Genomic DNA, 21330 nt, shown 5'->3' on the forward strand with positions numbered 1-21330 from the left:
ATTGGATGAGCCCGAAAATATGGCCTTAGCTTCCCGGCGGCCATCGTGAGAGCCGAGCTCGCTTCTCAATCTGCGAATATCTCGTCTCCGCATCCAAAGAACATGTGGCTTACATAGTAAATCAGCCACCGTTTCTTATCTTTCTCCCGAACAAGTACCGCACCGACCGCGGAAAGGGATGTCGCTAGATATAGCTGTAATATTTCCCCTTCTCCTGGCCTCGGACAGGATTGGTGGTTGTCCAAGTGCTTCTTTTAATTCCTCAAAAGCTTTCTCGCACCTCTTCACCCACTTTGCTTCCTTGCTGCCCTTCAGGTCTTTAAGTGCCTTGAAGAAAGGCAAACATTTTTCTCCGCACTTGGAGATAAATCGATTTAAGGTAGCAACTCTCCCCGTCAAACATTGTACTTCCCGAACGGTTTTGGGAGCCTCCATATCAATCGGAGCTTGTATTTTGGCAGGATTTGCCTCAATTCCCTCTCGTGATACCATGAAACCCAAGAATTTGCCCGAGGAGACTCCAAAGGCACATTTTTCGGGGTTCAACTTCATTTGATGTTTCCTCGATCGAGAAAACCTCGCTTAAATCTGCAATGTGATTTGCTTTTGTAAAGCTATTCACCAAAGATGTCGTCAACATATGCTTCAACGTTCTTTCCTATCAGCTCTTTGAAAATCTTATTGACGGCCCTCTCGATATGTTGCTCCCGCATTCTTCGGGCCAAAAGGCATGACCTTGTAATAATAGCTTTCACGATCACTCATAAAAGCCGTATACTTCTCATCTTCCTTATTCATAAGGATCTGATTATACCTCTGAGTAGGCATCCATGAAACTTAAAGTTTCATATCCTGCAGAGCATCTATCAAGAGGTCAATCCGAGGCAACGGGTAGCAATCTTTTGGGCAAGCTTTGTTTAGATCCGTGTAGTCTGTACACATCCTCCACTTCCCATTCGCCTTTTTCACCATCACCACGTTGGCCAACCAAGTTGGGCACTCGATTGGTTCTATGAAACCAGAATTTTTAAGTTTTTCAACTTCGTTCCCGAACGGCTTCATACTTTTCAATAGAGAAATTTCTTCTTTTACTCGTATCACCGGTTTCGCCTTAGGGTCTATCCAGAGTTTGTGCTCCGCAATGGCCCGATCGATCCTGGCATGTCCTCAGCAGACCATGCGAATACATCTTTATTCTATTGAAGAAATAACTTCAATTCATCTTTAAACTCTTCCAAATGCTCGAGCCGACATAAGTAATCTTTTTCGCATCCTCGGTACACAACTGGATTTGCTCCAGCTTTCTCCACCGGTTCGGGCCTTTGCATCTCCGTCTCTTCCCGATCATCTCGAACTTCTATGGGGAGGGCAGAACCTTCTTCGGACCCTCCTTGTCTTTTAAATAGGCAACATAACACCGCCGAGAGATCTTTTGGTCGAGGAGACTTGACCGATTCCCATATCAGTCGGGAATTTGATCTTCGTGTGCTTTGTCGAAACAATAGCACCTATTTTGGATAAAGATGGTCGCCCAAGAATCATATTATAGGCTGGTAGTTCTCGAACCACCGTAGAAATTGATTCGGACAGTTGTTTCTTTGGGAAAACTTCCAATGGAAAGATCCAACTCGAACCGATCCTTCCGCTACCGCAGATGACCCCCGCAAAGCCATATAGGTGTGTTGATGAAGGTTTCATCAAATCTTGATCCACCTTCAATTTTTGATACACTTCGTAAGAAATTAGGTTAGCCGCAGACTTGTATCAATCAATACTCTATGCACTTCCCGCCGTGCAATCTCTACCTTGATGACTATAGCATCATCATGAGGTAAAACAAACATCTCTCTCGTCTTCTTCGCTAAAGGTGATAAAATCTTCACCATTCAGCTTCTTCCGCTTTTGCGCCTCTCCGGCTCCAACAAATTTGGATTTGGTTTTTAAACTCCGGAGTGATCCGGGCTCGGACCCCCGAAGATGGTAAGGATCGGTGACCGAGTAGCAGCTTCAATCACCTCCTTGCCTTTTTTGGACTTCGGGCCTCCCTTGATCGTTCCGAACTAACCGAACGATTCCTTTTAGGGGGAGCCGCACGCGGCCCGCGTGGCTCCTCCCTTCTCCCCGCTAACAAACTCGGACAGATGTCCCCGAGATATCGCCTCTCTCAATATCTCGCCTTCGTATGACGACAATCATTAGTGTAATGACCATAGTCCTTGTGGAATCGGCAATACTTTTCCCGATCCTGCTGCTCTCCGGGTTTCAAAAGAATTTTAGGCGGCCACTTCAAAATATTTTTTCTGTTGAGGATATTCAAAATATCAGCCCGAGGAGCATTCAATGGAGTGTACTCACTTCTGCCGGGGATCTTTGGCGCCAAGGTTGGGATCTTCCAACCCAATCACGAACATTCTTCTTTGGCTTCGCTCGTCAGGAGCCTTTTGTTCCTTATTGGAGACTTTATTATCTCCTTGGCGCGCATCTAGAATCTCCATGACTTCAGCCTCGCTTCGCATCTCTCGTACCAACTCAAAGATAAGTCGTGGGTATATCCCGTAGTAATAACTCCAGGAGCTTCCGATTTGTGAGTCCCGTGAATAGAGCGGTTCTGCTACCTGTTCATCCAAGTTTTCTATCTCCATCGTCACTTTGTTGAATCTTTTTAGAAACTCTCCGATCGATTCGCTCTTTCCCCGTTTGACAAGAAACAAGGTTTCTTCCGTTTTCTTGACCCGTATCCCACTCCGGAATCGCCCTATGAATTGGCGTGCCAATTCAGTCAAAGTTTACGATCCTTCCCGAGGGGAGGTTAGAAAACCACTTTTGTGCCGCTCCCAGCTAGAGATGATCCAAAAACCCTACATAAAATTTCATCGAATTACCCGAAACCGCCATGGTCTCGTTGGTAATAGCCAATGTGAGCTGTTGGATCTCCGGAGCCATCGAATGTTGAGAAGGTAGGCAAACGGAAGTTATGGGGAAACCGATATCCCGCGATTGGCTCAAAGCAAAGGAGTCTTCCGAATGACCGAGTAAATATCCTCGCTTATTCTTCCCTTAGCCAATTGCCCTAACTTCTCATTGATATTGGCCAATTCTTGACCAACTGGGTCGGGTGATCCTCAAGCAATACGATCACGACCTCGATTAACACAATCATCACGTGCTACTCGATCATCACGAACAGCCCGTCCTTCACGAACGTTTCTCTCATCACGAACTGCTCGATCATCACGAACGATTTTTCTGACAGTGGGTGAGTGGGTTCTTACCCCAGACTCCAACCTTGTATTTGAATCGGTTGTACTCTCTTGCGGTCTATCGAACCGATCGCCTCGCCTTGGTTGATCATCAATCCTCCGAAGTCCTCGGTCTCCTTCACGGAAATTCTGATCGACATTCCGGTCTTCAGCCATTCTTTGGTCACGTGGCAATGCACGTCTCCCCGAGTCGTGTTGATCGGTTCTTGTGGTAAAACCACTCGCCCGGTGAGCAAGCGGAGTGCTTGGCTCACCTCCAAGAGTTGAATCTTTACCTGATCCAATTGATCTTGGATTGTATCAGGAGGAAGATTACGTCCTCCCTGGCCTTTATCCACTTCAATAGGATTTTGGCTTTCCTGGGGAATATCTGGATTATTTACCCCAGGTATCCGAACACCGGAATTGCGTTGTGCAGCGGCTGCTGCGGCTGGATCTAGTCACCATGGCTTTTTCAAGTCGTTCCCACGAGACGGCGCCAAATGATGCGTCCAAAATCGCTCAGCCCTTGGATCTCCACGTGATGTCCTCGCAAAGCGGAAGCGTCGGATGTGGCCCGACCGCCGGGGTCGGGAGTCCACCTCCGAAGGCTAAGTCGATTGATGAACTTAATCACAAACGGCTCGCTAGAAGCACGAGCTAATGAATGAGGAAACGGGAAAGGTGATCTAGATAGCGTGACGCCGATAGTTTAGGTCTATCGCATGTATCTCGAACCCGAGTCTCGTATAGTATTCTCCTTGATCGATTGATCCGTCCCTCACCTTGTATGGTAGTGAGGTTTATATAGAGTGTACCTTCGAATCTCCTTCGTTGGATGCACTCGAGCCTTCTTCGGGTAGTCGCTGGATCTCATTAGTAAGATCCGTTGAACAATAGACTTCTACTAGTTTGGGCTAGTAGAGGACTCCTGAGATAACCGTTAGGTTATGCGATAGTTATCCCTTTGATGATGATTATCCGCAGCCGTCGCTTTGAGTCTCCATTGTCATCAGGGTGATTACCCTAATCCATAAGTAAGATTAGGGCACGCTTGCAGCCGAATAATCTATCTTCTTCGGCAAGCCATCTTCTGGATCCGGTTCGCTCGGGAGCGATTCGGTTTTCTCCGTCTTGACCGGGGTCGAGGGTCGGACCAGGTATGAACCCGGTCTGATCATAAACTCTCCATATTATTTAGAACTGTTCCATCACGTCTTTGGCCAATCTTATTCCTTGGTGGCCTTCCTCAGACATAAAATTTAGAACTGTTCCATCACTTCCTTGGTCAATTTTATTTCCCAATTCGAATTCCTTGGTAGCCTTCCTCAGAACATCATATTTTAAACTCAAATGACATTCAAAAATTTGTTGGATTATTTCTGAGGATCCATCTGCATCAACAAAAAAAAAGCAAGTTACTTGTCAGAAAACGATTTAAAGGTTATTAACATAAACTTCTGGAATATTTCTTTCTTTCTTTTTTCTTTTTTTGTGGTACAAGCATAAATTTATGTAATCCATCGGGCAGTATTACCACTGTAACGAACAGCAGATCTTCTTATTGCCCAGTGAATAATTATAGTTCCTACCAATATCACAGCAGCCACGGCTAAAACGGATCCCAAAATAGCCTTCTAACGAATCCTAGAATTTAGTAATCAACAAAAACTAGAACTGATATTAGTGTTTCAACATGAATTCTTGAATACTCACTAAATTAAATCCATAAATTCAAAAATCTATATTGCAACTCTCCGCCACCCTTTGGCCAGTTGAGATGAAATATCAGACAAGGATCCACTTTGTGAGAAACCTTTTTGTTTTTTTTTGTTTTTTTTTGTTTTTTTTTGTTTTTTTTTGTTTTTTTTTGTTTTTTTTTGTTTTTTTTTTGTTTTTTTTTATATAGTAGAAACAATTTTTTATAAAAATTAAGCAAAGCACTTACAGCATACATTCATGTGGCAGTCCATATCTGCTAATCTAGCTATCATAGAAAATGTTTCCATAAGGGTTGGGGATTTAAACATCATAAGCTGGGTCTTAATACAATTATTTAGATCAATCAACACGGGAATAATATTTAAGGGTCATTTAAAGTTCTTTCATCTAAGGGTTAAGTTGTTGAGTTCCTCATCATTGCACCAGATTTCATGTAGTGTGATTTCCATTTGCTCTGCAAATCTGATGCCATCAAGTGTTCCACCAATTATTGCTTGTGCCCTTGTTCCCTTGCTGATGATACATTTATTTAGACAATGTATTGTCCCATTCCATATGACCCCAACGCTCCATGCCACTGTGTTTATCCCTGGTTTATGAACCCTTGCACACATTAATATGGGTAAGTGGATTTCCTTAATGTTTTCACATAAACAAATGTTGATATTTTCAGTAGACCACTCCGAGCTTAGTTCCGTGTCTTCCAATTGAGTTGGCCAAGATGAGTTAATTTGGAGTTCCCTCACCCATCTATTTAGGGTATTGAGTACCATATCTAAATTTGGTTTCTTTCCCTCAAAGAAAGCAATATTCCGTTCCTTCCAAAAAAAATAACAAGTAATGCTGAATATTGACAGAGTCCATCTTTTTGTTGTGTTATCCATCCCCCAGTCAGAATGAGCAATGAGATTTTTCGTTCTGAGGCCCAAAATTCTTGCCGCCCATAATCTTTTGGTCCATTCACAGGAAATAAACAAATGCCAATATGTTTCATTGACTTGAGAGAAGAATTTGCATAGCGGTGATGAACTTATCACAGGGTATAATGATGTAGCTAGGGGTAATCCTTTATTCAGTAGCCTCCAGAAAAAAATACTTGAACTTGGGGTGTATGGGTAGTTTCCAAAGGAATTTCCACCACCTTGCACTCCCCACAGGATTTGTGGTTGGATTTGTTTTTCTGACAACATCTCCTGCCATTTTTGTTCTGAATGTTCTATTTGGAGATACCAACAAGATCCACAAATCTTGTTCTGTTGTTAGCATTATATTAGAAGGTAAAGCAAGAGTGTTAGAATACTCCCTGTTTCTGAATTGTATGGAATCAACCACATCTTCAACTGTCAAGTTGGGCTGCCAGGGTCCTAAGGATGGATCACCTACCAAATGATTTGTGGTGGATGGTATCCAAGGATCAAACCAGAATGAGGTATCTTTTCCATTTCGCACCTGTCTCCTCACCAGGTATTGGAGAGTTGGTAGAATAGCACATATGCTATTCCATGTCCATGATCCCCTTTTTTTTTTTGGATGAAAGAGAGATGCATTTGGAAAATATCTTGCCTTTAAGAGTTGGGCCCACATGGAATCTTTTTCAACTAGAAGCCTCCACCCTTGTTTGAGTAGAAGTGCTTCATTGATGTTGGCTATTCTTTTGAAACCAAGCCCTCCTTCCTTTGGTCTGCAACATCTATCCCATGATATTAGTGTCAGGACCATTTTCTTTGTTGGGTTTCCTAACCAGAATTTTTGGCAAAGAGAATCAATTTGTGAGCATAGATTGTTGGGGAATTTGAAGCACTACATGTGGTAGATGGACTGTGGTTGGAGAACCGATTTGATTCGGACTTCTCTGCCTGCGAGAGAGAGATTGGATGCTTTCCACAAGGAGAGTTTCCTTGTCATTCTATCAAGAATGAAATGTAGATTTTTAACCTTTGATCTTCCATGGAATAGGTTTGTGCCAAGATACACTGCGTCTTTTTTCATTTCACCTATTCCCATGATGATTAGTAGTGCTCTTTTTTTCTCCATCGGCACATTTCTACTGAAGTAGGCTCCACTTTTTTGTAAATTGATCTCTTGTCCTGTAATGTCAGAGAAGAGTTCCATTGCTGCTTAGAGTGCAAGTAGATCTTCCTTTTCCGCCCTATAGAAAAGAAAAGTATCATCTGCCAAAAAGAGATGAGAAATTTATGGGGCCCTTCTTGCCACTTTAATTCCTTGGAATAAGTTCAGGCTCCTGTATTCTGTTAGTAATCTTGATAGAACTAATAGGTAAGGGCTGAGAGGGCATCCTTGTCGCAATCCTCGGGATTCAGTGAAATGGTGGTATGGAATTCCATTGAGCTTGATCGAAAAGGATGCGGAGCTAATGAGAGATTGGATCATTTGTATCCAAGTGGAATCAAAACCCCAAAAAGATAGGATTCTTGTTATCATCCCCCCATTCCGCTCTGTCATATGCCTTGGACATATCCAATTTGAGAGCCACATACCCATTCTTTGCTTTTGTTTTTCCCATTAAAATGAAAATTTTCTTGTACTATCATGATATTATCCAAAATCTGACGGTTCGGGACAAAAGCAGCTTGGCACGGAGAAATAATATTGGGCAATATCGGTCTAAGCCTTCTCGCCAAGAGTTTTGCAATAATCTTGTAAGACACATTACAGAGGCTGATGGGGCGAAAATTTGAAACTGCCAATGACTGGTCTTTCTTGGGAATGAAGCATGGTAGAGTATGGTTTGTTCCAGGGGTAGATTGGGATTCGTGAAGAAATTAGTCACAAACTTAATGACCTCATCTTTAACTAATCCCTAATGTTGTTGGGAAAAGTAAGCATTGAATCCATCCATTCCAGGTGCTTTATGGGGTCCCAGCAAGAACACAATGTGTTTGATTTCATCGGGTTGTGGTATCGAAGACATATCAGCAAGATTGTTTGAATCAGTGATAGATGGAAACAGACTTTCAATGAATTTAGGTTCAAGAGGATTTGTGGAGGTGAACAGATTTTGCATAAAGTCAGCGAACCCTTTTGCAATTTCAAACGGTTGGGTTACAGGGATCCCATCAATGTGAAGAAAATCAATTTTGTTTCTGTGGATGTTGATTTTAGACAAAAGGTGGTAAAATCTGGTATTTCTATCCCCATCCAAGATATAGCTGCATCTAGATTTCTGGTGCCAGAAGTGTTCTTCAGCATTGAGAGCCCACATGATATTTTTTGTTTTTTCCCGGATCTTCTCTACCTGCGGGTTATCAAGAGCCTGGAGGACCTCAATTTTGGCAGCAATATTGTGGAAGATGTTATCAATGTTTCCGAATACTTCCCAATTCCAACCTTGGAGAATTCTTGAGAGATTGGCCAATTTGGTTTCCAGGTTAGCCAAACCCCCCCCCCCCCCCCCCCCCCCCCCCCCCCTTTCCCCGAATTCCGGATGGAAATTCCAAGCATTTTGAAAATGAAACAGTTTCCCCCCTCTCTGGATATTATTTGTTCCCCCAGAGCATGATTGGGTTGTGATCAGAACCTAAACTTGGCAGTTTACGAAGCTGGGCATTAGGAAATGAAGCATTCCAAATTGGACTTGTGAAGCACAAATCCAATCTTTCTTTGATTAGATTAGGAGGTTTCTGTTTGTTGGTCCAAGTGAAGTATTCATCAGGTCCACTCAGTTCCTTAAGGGAAAGAGTGGAAATAATCTCCAAGAGAAGGGGTATTGTCACACCCCACCCGTCGGTCTCGGTTACCCGCCCGACAACCCGTGGGTGCGATCCGTCACAAGATCCAAGGTTTTAGTCTATCAACAATATTTAAGACAAATACAGATAATCATGAGCAAGAATATTCAATAACTAAATTAAATGAATTACAGAAGCCCAAAATGCTCCAATAACAAAGGAAAGAAAATAAAGAATAATGAATAAGTCAAAAATGAGGGCAGCGGAATAAAAGTGTTTAAATTAGTTTCTTTCCAGTTTGTTTCTCTAAGTCAATGAACTTAGATTCCAGTTTAATGAGGTGAGGGGTTCTCCAATTCTTCTCCAGTCTCAGTGCGAACTGCCTGACCACCTTTCGCCTCTGACCATCAACCGGTGCGATAAGCGCACTCCATGCACCCGCAGGAACTCCCGCACATGCTATTTCCATCTCCCATCGGTGCACATCTTCTTCAAACGGGATGGTTCCTTCATAGGGAACCAGCCCATCTTCGGATACAAATCCTTCTTCCGTATAGGCTAAAAACATACAAAGAATAAAGGAATGAGTTCTAAAGAACTCGCAAGAAACAATCATATATCTCATCCATCATCCAAAAATGCCATGATACAACAAGAATATGAATGAATGCAAAACATGAATGATGCTATGATTTCTAACTATGCAAGTCTCTAATAGCCGACATGCTTTAAGATAAACACCAGCCCTCCTCCGGGTAAGTCTCATCACTCGATCCGGCAAGGACCGGTTACCTCGTAGGGGATCCGGGGAAAAAGGGAAAGTCCACACTGCTCACAAACCATGGTTAGGGGTTAAGTCCACACTCTCTCACCACGACCATTGGTAATGAGTACGGCGCATGTCCGGGTTTCTAATCCAATGCAAGGTCATAATGGTTACATGTCTACATGAAGTCTAGATACATCCCCTATGGCACCGACCAACTCGGTTCAGATCCTTCGCAACCTAGGAGTAAGAATCCTCACGGATCGGCTACCTCTGTTGGACTCTACTCCATAACCCTATGGTCATCCACATATCATTGGGGCGGATGCTCTCATGATTCCTCCCGACACCCGGTCCGGTCCTTGGACATCCATGAGCCCAACCCTAACATATGCAACCCTACCATTTCATGACCAACAAGGGACCACCAAGTCACATCACTGTCATCACGGGTCACTCGGTTTCAATTCCCCTACCGAAAGGGTAGTAGCATGTGGGGTACCTAGCCATGCAATCTAGACTCATCCTAACAATGTCATCAATTAATCATGATAGTGCTGAAGGCATCAGCAGGCATGTGTCCCATTCCACAGCCTCCTGATAACATCAGCCAAGATATCCCAAAAGGAATACCCCAACTATCATAATCATATACCAACTACCACCATCTCATAACAATCACAAACCATAAAGTAAATATGAAATCAAAGTAAACAGCAGTAGTATAACAACATTATATATGAAACTACAGCAGTTTATATTGGTACAGATTAAGAATAACAATTACTAAATCAACATGCTGAAGTATACATAAATAGATAAGATAGACTGTCCTTACTTGCATATACCGAAACGCCTTAAAATGGAATCCAAGAATTATTAGTAGACTTTTCTTTTAAACAAGAATCACCTAAACACAGGGTTATTAGAATATATAAGTCGCATAAACCAAATTGAATCAAAACCGAAATCTATTTGGTCATCAGTTTACCAGCCAGTCGCTTGTGCCGGTCGCTTAGGTTAGCGACCGCCACTAGTGCCGCCCCAAAAACGTGAGTTTCAATCCGAAACTCGGGCTTCGATTACTCGATTTCAATCCGTTTTCGAGTAATCTCATCCTAAGTCTCGAATAAAACACTCCCTAAGCCAAAAGGGTAAGAGAAAACAATCCCCTATCATCGTGGATTACCCCTAACCCTCTCCCCGATTGGATTTACCATCTCACGGCGGGTTCCGTTTATGGTTATTCCATCTCACGAGATTAAAAAAAGGGTAAAGAATAACCAAGGGGTAATCACAGGACGAGGGAAAAAGGGTAAAACCAAACTAACGGAGATAAGAGAGTAGAGAACGAAGGGTTAGTTCAATACCTCACACCGAAGCCGCAGAAGAAGAGAACCGATCTTCCAAACCACCGTCGCATCTGAGACTCTTTCGGATCTTCCCGCACGCCGCTTAACTCCCAAATAAGAAATAACGAATAAAGTAATCGTTAATGAGACGGAGGTTGCCTTTTATAGAAGTCCGGGGCAAAATAGGGCAAAATCCCCGAAAACATACCGGGCGGTCGCTTGGGCCGGTCGCTTAGGTTAAGCGACCGCCACTAGTAACCGCCCCCATGTAATTTGCCATACAAGGGTGCTTTTACTAGGGGGTTGATACCCAAGGTCAACCTAGCCCTAAATAAGAGATGGGGGAGATCTTACCTTCATTCCGGACATCTCTGAACGACACTTGACTTCCAGAATTTCCCACTCCAGCCAAGGCAGGCTTTTCAGACATAGGATCTAGATCCATGGGTCCTGGGTATGGATCATGGGCTTCAATCCGGATACTCCACAAGTTCACCCGACTAGACTTTCGGGTTCTCGGACCTGGAATACGGATCTCGGGTTAGAAATACGGGGGGTATTACAGGTATGGTAGGGGATGGCTTAAACAAATTCCCAAGTTTGTAAGCTGGATGGATAACTTCATTAAAGTCACCAATGATCATAATCAGTTTATCCAGATTCTCGATCTGAGCTTAGACCATCCGCCAGAATTCTATTCTATTGGCATAGTAGGGGGGAGCATGGAAGCATACCAAAAACCAAGTTTAGGATTGAGAGGAGCATAAAAGAATAAAACACCCCTTATCGGCCATAAAAAGTGAGACTGATTGCAATTTGAAAATGAGAACGCAAGTTCCCCCCCTTAAGCCCCTTAATCGCCTCACTATTATTGTAACAAAGGAGGTCATAATTGTTGAAGATCTTTTTATGGGTCTCCACGAAGATAAGATGGTTTTGACATTTGGTTTCACTCAGAAACACAATATCGGGCTTGTATTTCTTGAGATTTTTAGCAATACACTGCTAGGTGAATTTCCCACTCAATCCCCTCACATTTCAAGAAAAAATATTCATTATAGTAGCCTTCACCCTTTTTGCCACGAAAATCAACTAAAAGGTACGAGCCACAAAGAGATAAACCCAAATATAGAACTAGTCTCCCAAGCGAGGTGCAAGAAAAGAGGTACAAGGCACAAAAAAGAATAAATTCAACATACAGAAAATTAAACTAATCACACACATAACAGGAAACAACTCAAAGCTAGCTTAGAGATGCTAAATCAGACAACCGAACTAGGCATAGAAGCGATTCCGAGACATGAACCGAATATTCCTACTCCAACAATGAAGTATAGCAAGTATTGAAATAAAAAACATAAGACAAAAGTCAAAGAAAAAAGTGTATTTATGATAGGGAAAAACCTGAGGGGCCTGTGGATCTGGAGCTGTCATTCCATCGTGAGCATTGTGACCTTGAGTAATAGGCATAGAGATCTCCTGAGCAATAATGTTTCCATATTTGAGATGCAGCCCACTCACAAACCTATTAAGGACAGTGATAGGTTTTGAGCAGTTCATAAGGGTTGTTTCCAGATTGCACAAAAGTATGTCAACTGGATCCAGAACAGGAAGGACATCGGGTTGAGAAATGGATGGATCAAAGACTCTTCGACACTTGAGATTAGGGAGCTTGACTTGTTCGTTAACTCCCTCATTCATACTAGTTTCCTAAACAGCCACACTCTTACCTCCCTTGCGAGCCTTCATACCTATGTGATTACAATAAGTGATGGATTTGAAGATGACAGTGTTTGCCCTAATGGATTGAATCACTTCTTTCCCTTCCATCTTTGTCTTTTTCACCATTTCCTGTACTTTAGGCAAATTCAGCAGTTCAACCTGGGATGATTCATCAATTTTTTCCTTAGATCCATCGACAAGAAGGTTGAGATCGGGTATTAGATCTGCACTTTTTCTTTAGGGATATCTGCAGCCATGACTTCACCATGTGGTACATCAATGGGGTTCGTTCCCTGTTGTTTCAGAATTTCTTTCCCTTTGTCTCCTTTGTCTCCTTGTAGCTTAGCAACATCGTTTGCCTTCTTGATCAAATCTGAATTATTGCGAAGAGTAGAAAAGGATGTTGAATCCTTTGTTTGGCCTTGGTTGTTGCACATCTGGGTCTACCCCTGCTCATTACCATTGATAGGGATGTTGTACAGCTCCCCCAGACTTCTTGTAGAATGAAGTCTTGCAACCCCAACTAGGAGTGGTTCGGTTTTCAACCCTGCATACGGTCCTGCTTCAACCGAATGTTGGTTTGCCTCTTTAGCTCCTCTTACATTTCCATCATCAAGTAACTCCTCACTTGACCTGCAATATCTAGTTTGATGTGTGATCATCCCACACTTAGAGCACAACACTCTTACTTCATACAGCACTTGTAGTTCCAAAATATCATCTTGAGCATTTCTTATTTAGATTGTTGGGATAACTTTTTCATTGATGTTGAACATCACCTTTACTCTAGCTGCATCAATCGATAGCCTTGCTACGTAAGGTTGCATTTGGATATCTATTACCTTGCCAATGGTCACAGTAGCCTTCCTAATTTTTTCGCAGTTGTAATAGTCAAAGCTAATACCCTTCAGCTGAATCCACAAAGCAATGGGAGGTAGGCGAATGTTTCTTCTTCCTTCAGGCATGGCCTCCAAGGTAAGGTGGAGAAGGTAGTGCTCCAACCACCAAGGAGAGAGGGAGACAACCCCGTTTCTCATGTCTTCAGATAGAAACAGAGCTCTAAAGGTGTCTCTTCCCACGCTTGAGACTTCAACAGAACCTAGAGGATTCCATGCCTCTGCAATTTTTTGACAAGTAATATGCTCTATTGGATACCCTATGGCATACCCGTAAAGTGAATGAACCAGAGTCCGATTCCTCTGAGAAGATTCTCCAGCAGCAGCTTGAACACTTGAAGGATGCAATGCCTTCCAAGTGTTCGGTTTTGAAGTTCCGGTCCCCTGTCGCGAAGACGAGCGATGCTGATCACGTTGGTTCAAGGGAGAATGACCTTGTTGGCTACTGGTATGATGTGAGGAGTAACGATCCAAGTATCGTCCTATGGTCTCTGCAAGACACACCAAAACAAGCACACAACTCGGACGGCAGAAATGTTAGTACAGATCTATAAAAGGAAAGACTCAGAGAAAGGCAGAACAAAACCGAACAGAAAGTGAGGATTTAAGCAAAAGGACTGTTGAGAATGTAGAGTAAAGTGCCATTAAACACTTAGGTGAGATTGGTGGAAGCAGAGCTCCATCGTACAATCCATAAATGCCCATATTAAAGGAATTTAAATCAGATGTTCAAGCAGGCTATATGGATACAAGGACGATCAGGAAAATCGGCTTCAAAGAGAGAGGTTCAGGGGCTTTTGGCTCCATCAGACTTAAATGTTTATTGCTCAGGAGATCTGCAAGGTAGGCCCTCCGCTCACTCAAGTTGACATCTCCAGATCTTTGCCCCTCAGGCAAGTGATTTACTCATGGAAGCCAACAGTCGCGCAAGCAGCCCAGAAGAAGAGATACAAGGCGGAGGAAGAAACGAACAACACTGTTCCGTGAGAAAACTGAGTTTTTATTCTCATCCTTATCCTAACGGGAAAAAAGGAGGAAAAATCTTGTTTACTAAAACCTAATAGGATGTAGGATGTCTGGTCTTCTCTTTTGGTGGGTGGATGTATATAGGATGTCTGGTCTTCTCTTCTACAAATTGTATCTCTACTGGTGGTCAAGATTCACATTTTGCTTTTTTCCTTTCAGTTGGTGTGGTTCAAAAAATAGAACCTTTTTTGTTTGCTGGAATAAAAGTTGGGTGGGAAAATTCTTGAAAAAGTGTAGACTTCTTACTTTTCCCTTAAATCCCAAAATTATAGATTGTTTGGTTGCTTGGGGTGGGAAAGTGAGAGACAAGCTTCCTTAAATTAAGGAAACTTGCCTGGTGATGTGGCAACCCAAATTTCCCACCTGATCCATTTTAAAACCCCACAAATTTGATGGGATTTTGTAGAAAAGTTTGGAAAAATAAAAAGTGGGACCCATCACTATCACTTTTTTACAAAACCCTTTCCTTTCATTTCCTTTCCTTTCCTTCTCCCTCACCCCCACTACACATGGGACCCACATGTTTTTTTTTTTCACCCATTTTTTTCCACCCCACCTTTGCAAACAAACGCAGCCTTAGGGTAAAACGGCTAAATTGAATACCTACAGCCAGCATTTAAAGCCTTTCCATCTGAGAGCCAGGAAGACAGCTAACAATATTCTTCCTAGCGATATCCAAGCCATCTTTGCACCAAGTCTTATTTGCTTACATCCAACACTGCGCAATCCCTTAAACTGAAACACTTGAAGAAACAGAAACGTTGCCCTCTTTATGGTAATCCATCTGTTGATAAGCCTCGGGTGTCAAATTCTGAACCAATTCATTTGTTAAATCACTGGAACCCGTCTCATCTGATGCATTCATGGACAACCTACAAACACGACTATCAGAATCTCCAATAACTTCTTGAGAGAAGTTGCAATTTCCATGTCATAAGAAGCATCCATCAAGGTAGACTTGGCCATCAGTTGCAGGAAGACATAGGGGAAGCTTCACTCTGCTCTGTGTTGGAGAGGTAATTGCAACATTGCCAAGGCCATATACACAATTAGATGTAATTGTGACATTTCCCACGACTTGTAACAACCACCAAAGCATTGTAGTTTTTAGATACACCTCTGATCTTCATGTCTGTGATTTTTGTTACATTTTCGCTGAATGGTTTCTGCAACTCGGATCTTCAACAGGGTCTGACTTTTCTGTGGAACTTTACTTTTTTCTGCATGAACAAGGATCTGTATGTTAAAATCCAACAATTTTTACCCGAAATCAAACTTAAAAGGTCTGAAAGATCAAATATGTTATTACCAGAGTCAAATAAAAGTTTTTTATCCACTGGAGAGATCTCTGATCCTTTGAGAAGGAATTTGTTATTAGCAATTGGAGTGAGGAGATCAGCATCCACCAATTATACGTCCTGTGCAAAAAAGAAAATGATCTTCTATAGTGATTTATAATATTTTCTATAAAGCATGAGGGGGACTGTTCATTTACAAGATTATCAGAACTAACCTGTTGCAAGACCACGCAAATGAAACTGGCATATCTTTTCGTCATAAATCCGAGAGCCATCTCTTAACATCTTTTCAAACTAATTCATAGAATTCAGTAAAAACAGAGCTCCCAATTGGAAGAAGAGAAAGTAGAAGATGAAATTCTTGTAAACAAACGTCATTTTGACTGACATAAGGAACTCAGATCAGATGAGGAAGATGAAACAAGGAACGAAAACTCATGCAAGCATTCAAGATATGGAAGATGACAATACATAAGAAACAGTGAATCACATCCTAACACATTCAAAGAAAGCAAATTAGGCAAATAAGAAGCACTTGCTGTGATTGGAGAGAGGGGAGTGAGAGAAGAGAAAGTCTTTTATTCTTTTGGACATACCATTTACTAAGTTCAAAATTGCTTCAGCACTTGTATTCAGTGTTGGTTGCGAAAGAGGACCAATCACCGTTGCTGAATTTTTTTATAACCATGTCAATCCCCTTAAACTACACAGCACAACCACACGCACCTTATTCTCTCTGCAAAACTCTACATCTTAAAACAAAGTCTCATCAACTACCACATCCTATGTTTGGGGTTTTCTGTTGTATGCAACTGCAGCTTCAGAGAATGTTGTGACAACTCTTTTAACATATGGGAGTTTTTGCACAAGACTCTAGAATATTCCTTGAATTCAGGGTCAAGTAATTCAGCCTGAAATGCAGAGTGAAACAGAGAATGAATATAAGCCAGAACCAAAAGGTTAATCCGTAGGGGAGCAGACATACCACACAATCAAAATTCTGAGGCCTCAAATGAATTGCCTCAGATGATTTGTTTTGCTTCCTAGGTTAAGTAATCAGATTATACTGCTTTATTTGTTACAACATGTGAGGAAATAAAGTTCACTTGTTCACACATGATTCCATGTTCCTCTTGCTTTTCTTTCTTTTTCAGTCTTACTTGGATCAGAGAATGGCAAAATGCATAGGTTAATAGATTCATTGATTCCCACTCGTATGGAGACCAAAAGGCAAGCATACACATTACACTAAAACAAAATTATGAAATCAATAATAGCAAATGAAACAAATCTCAAGGGATGTCATAGGAATGAGTCTGGGTCCATGACAGTATGATAAAATGGAGATGCTGAATGGAAAACACCTTCACATCCTTCAATTGCAAAATCAAATGATCCTTCTTCCAATAAGTTTGTGTTGAATAATTGAAGTCTTCCCTTGGCTCCATCAAGAGCAAGTAAATGTTCAGTTCTTTTGATCATCTGTGATAACATATGAACATAATTTAGTGAATAAATTAATTAAAACTATAGCTTTCTAGCAGTTAATTAAATTCAACATATGTAATTTTGAATAGACAGAATTCAGAAATTATTAATAAGTCAACCAGTAAACCTACACAAAATGTATCTTGGCCTTGTCATGACAAAGTTGGGCCATTGGATGAGTATCAAATGAAGTATGAAACAGCTCTACAAAATACAATGTGGTCCATGTTACCATCTTTTTAGTTAGTTAATTTTAGGATTAAAATCGTGTCTCCAGGAGGAAGGAAAACAGGGAGAGCCATTTAGTTAATCTCCAGTGAATGTTTCTAATTTCGATATCATGCGGATTATCTGGGCAAATGGCAATAGCTGTAAATAGTTAATCTGGAAGTCTTTTATGATGAAGTGCCATTTCATTATTAACAAATCACTTTTTACTGAATAGAAGTAATCTTCATGCAGCACACCCAGAAGTTACTGTTCAAGCTCCAGTAACGTGAACAGTAACCTAGATGATAATTTTCATATTTGAAGAGCCCCTAGTCCAGCTTGCGTGGAGTTAGATTCAAATTTGGTGGGACCAAACTCCAGCTTGCAAGGAGATAAAATAGGAACTGTTTTCGTGTGAGATTTAGAGATGATTTAGGATTTTGTTATTTATTTATTAGGATAATTATATAATTAGATTTTTAATTCAGGTGGATATCTAAGATTAGTTTCGGTTAGAGTGTTTAGTATGAATAGTTTTTTGTTAGTTTTAAATTACCATGAGTCCTACTATAGTTGTTTTTTATGTAAAATGAAATCAATTAAAGGAAGAGTTCTAGATCCTTTACCTTAGTGATGTTCTGCAATGGATCTAGACGCTGGAGGTGCCTCTTTGCATTCCCTTTCCCTAATTTCAGCTTGTGAACTCTATACGTTATTTCCACGCTTCCAAATCAGCGAACTACAGTGATGGAGGTTCAGGATTAGCTTGGAGAATTCGTAAAACATGGGAGAGTATTCTAAATCATGTGTGTTTTTGTTTGGTTTTCCATCCCTCCATTTACAATGTTTTCCCTCAACCCTAATTCCTTAATTAGGGTTTTCCTTAGACTCATCTTAGGGGGGGAATATTAGAGTCCTGTTTAGACTCAATTAAATAGAGGAGTAGTCATCTTAGATATCTTGCCGCCACCTATGATGCAAATTGTAGTGGGACCCACCCACTATTATTAACAGTATTGAAATATGTCTCTTTTATTATTAAAACATTGTAATCAACTTATTTAGGATGGAATAGGAAATATGAATTGAAGCTTTAGCTTTGTGCATTTGCAAACAACCCCCCCCCTCCTTTCCCCTCCTTTCCCCCCCTTTCCCCCCTTTTTCTCTTCTCCTCTTTTCTTCTTCTTATGGGTGTTCTTCTCCCTCTTCCCCTTCTTTAAGACTAACCTATCTTATTCATCCTTCTTTCTTCTCTATTTTGTCCTCCATTAAATCTGTTACAGATATTTAGGTCATGAACATCTGAAAGAGACGGCCACCAATAATAGCTAAAGTATCCCTTGTGATATACTTACATGATGCAAAACTCCTTTCCATGTAATGACTATCATTTTTATTTGGCCATTTCATCCGTTCATGCTATTAGAGAAATATAGTCTACAGAGAAGACGGGTTGATCCAACACACTTAAAAGCAGAGAACCCTCATAGGAATTTTGGGCAACTTAACAGCAGTCCCTCAGCAACTGGACTACTTATCTATTGAAGTTTTTCTCGCAGAGGACCTCAAAATGAAGAGTGAAGACCATGGCTTGTTGTTGTCAGGTCCTCAAATCAAATCATTACCTCCCTCTCTTCTTTTTTTTTTTTCTCTCCCAATCCGTCCCCCAAAAAATAAATAATAATAATAATAATAACAACAACAATAAGCCTTGTCCCAACTAAATGGGGTCAGCTACAATGGATTCTTGCCCTCTAATCAGTTATGTTCGAGGTTATGCTAGATACAAGGCCTAAGCTATACATTTCCTTTCTCACCACTTCTCCTAAGGTTATCTTAGGTCTACCCCTAGCTCTTCTAGTTCCTTCAATATGGATTATATCACTTCTCCGTACAGGGGCATTTATAGGTCTCCGTTGAACGTGGCCGTGCTACCTCAAACGACTTTCTCGAAGCTTATCACTTATGGGAGCAACTCCCAGACTAACTCTAATATGATAATTTCTTATCTTATCCATCCTAGTTTTGCCACTCATCCATCTTAGCATGTTCATTTCTGCTACACTGAGTTTATCTATATGGTTCTTTTTAACAGCCCAACACTCTGCACGGTACATTATAGCTGGTCGAACAACGGTCCTATAAAATTTTCCTTTAAGCTTTGATGGAATACGGCGATCACATAAGACCCCGGACACACCTCTCCACTTCATCCACCCTATTTTAATTCTTTGGGAAACTTCATCCTCTAAATCACCTCTTTTACTTATGATTGAACCTAGGTACCTAAAACAATCACTCTGAGGAATCTCTTTATCGTCAAGTATCACCACCTCATCATCTGCCCGATCATGACTAAAGTTACAAACTAGATATTCTGTCTTCGATCTACTAAGTTTAAAGCCTTTTGATTCCAAAGCTACTCTCCATGATTCTAATTTGGTATTAATCCCCAATTGGGTCTCATCAATCAACACAATATCATCCGCAAAAAGCATACACCAGGGGACCTCATATTGAATGTCTTTGGTTAATTCATCCATTACCAGTGCAAATAGATATGGGATTAAAGTTGACCCTTGATGAAGTCCAACTGTTATCGGGAATTCATTACTTTGTCCCCCCACTGTTCTAACACTAGTCACCGAACCATCATACATATTCTTAACTATATCTACATATTTACTTGCAACATTTCTTTTCTCTAGTACTTACCAAATTAACGCTCTAAGGACTCTATCATAAGCTTTTTCTAGGTCAATAAATACCATATGAAGGTCTTTCCTACATTCTCTATACCTTTCCATAAGTCTCCTAATTAGGTAAATAGCCTCCGTTGTAGATCTTCCCGGCATAAATCCAAATTGGTTCTCTATAATTGTAGTTAAGTGTCTCAAACGGGTTTCAATTATTCTCTCCCATAATTTCATCATATGGCTCATCAATTTGATGCCCCTACAGTTATTACAACTTTGAATATCTCCTTTATTTTTGTAAATTGGAACCACGACGCTTTTCCTCCATTCATCTGGCATTTTCCCTGTGCTCATAATCTTATTAAACAACTTAGTCAACCAAACTAGTCCATGGGTTCCTAAGCTCTTCCATACTTCAATTGGGATTTCATCAGGACCTTGTGTCTTGCCGAGTTTCATCCTCTTTAAAGCTTCTTTTACTTCAGACATTGAAATTCTACGTATATAAGTTCGGACATTGGTGCCTTGGTGAAATGTGTAATCGTCCGAATCATAAGTGCTTGAAGAATGCTCATTTAGTAAACTAGAGAAATAGGTTTTCCATCTTTTCTTAATGTCCTCCTCACAGACTAATACTTTACCATCTCCATTTTTAATACAAAGAAAACGAAAAAAAAGAAAGGAAAGAAGAGAAAAATGGCTGAAATAGCCATCCTGACTCTATATCCTAACAGAACATCCTCACTTCAGCCCATTTGGCGTTTCACAAGATATGTCAAAGCCAATAATATCTAGGAATCATATTAACAAACAAGATGATTATTTGGTGAACCAACTGCTATCATACGTTTACCAAAAAAAAAAAGAAAAAAAACTGCTATCATACCACCCACATTATAATGTTCATTTACCTCCATTTAGCAAACAGCACCAGTTGGTGCAGCAATGGGCTGCGGGCTATGCAAAATGGGATTGAAAAGCCTGCATATTATGTCTATTCTCTATCATGCTTAATTGCTTCGAAGTATAATCTCTTTTTGATATGAGGCCAAACAGAATACAAGATGAGGCTCAACTCCAAATTTCAGCATTTCATAATTTTTCATGCATCCTTTCACAATTTGAAAGGACTAGTTTGAGATGCAGGACAAGAATGAACCTTCTTCTGAATGAACTGTTTCTATGGAAAAGGATGAAAAGGTGTAACAAAGATAAAAAAATTAAAA

The 21330-nt window shown here is 40.9% G+C and overlaps 1 long non-coding RNA gene across 1 annotated transcript; it reads right to left on the reverse strand.

Moving 5' to 3' along the window:
* Positions 1-14881: 14881 nt before the first annotated feature.
* Positions 14882-16002, reverse strand: LOC149024341 (uncharacterized). The gene is made up of 3 exons (XR_016171431.1): positions 15926-16002; positions 15722-15830; positions 14882-15632 (listed from the first exon to the last, which is right to left on the reverse strand). It is a non-coding gene; the product is annotated as an uncharacterized LOC149024341 (long non-coding RNA).
* Positions 16003-21330: the final 5328 nt, after the last annotated feature.

The sequence above is a fragment of the Hakea prostrata genome, chromosome 2 (assembly GCF_041222555.1).
Source record: "Hakea prostrata isolate BN-2017 chromosome 2, UWA_Hpros_2, whole genome shotgun sequence".
NCBI lineage: Eukaryota > Viridiplantae > Streptophyta > Magnoliopsida > Proteales > Proteaceae > Hakea > Hakea prostrata.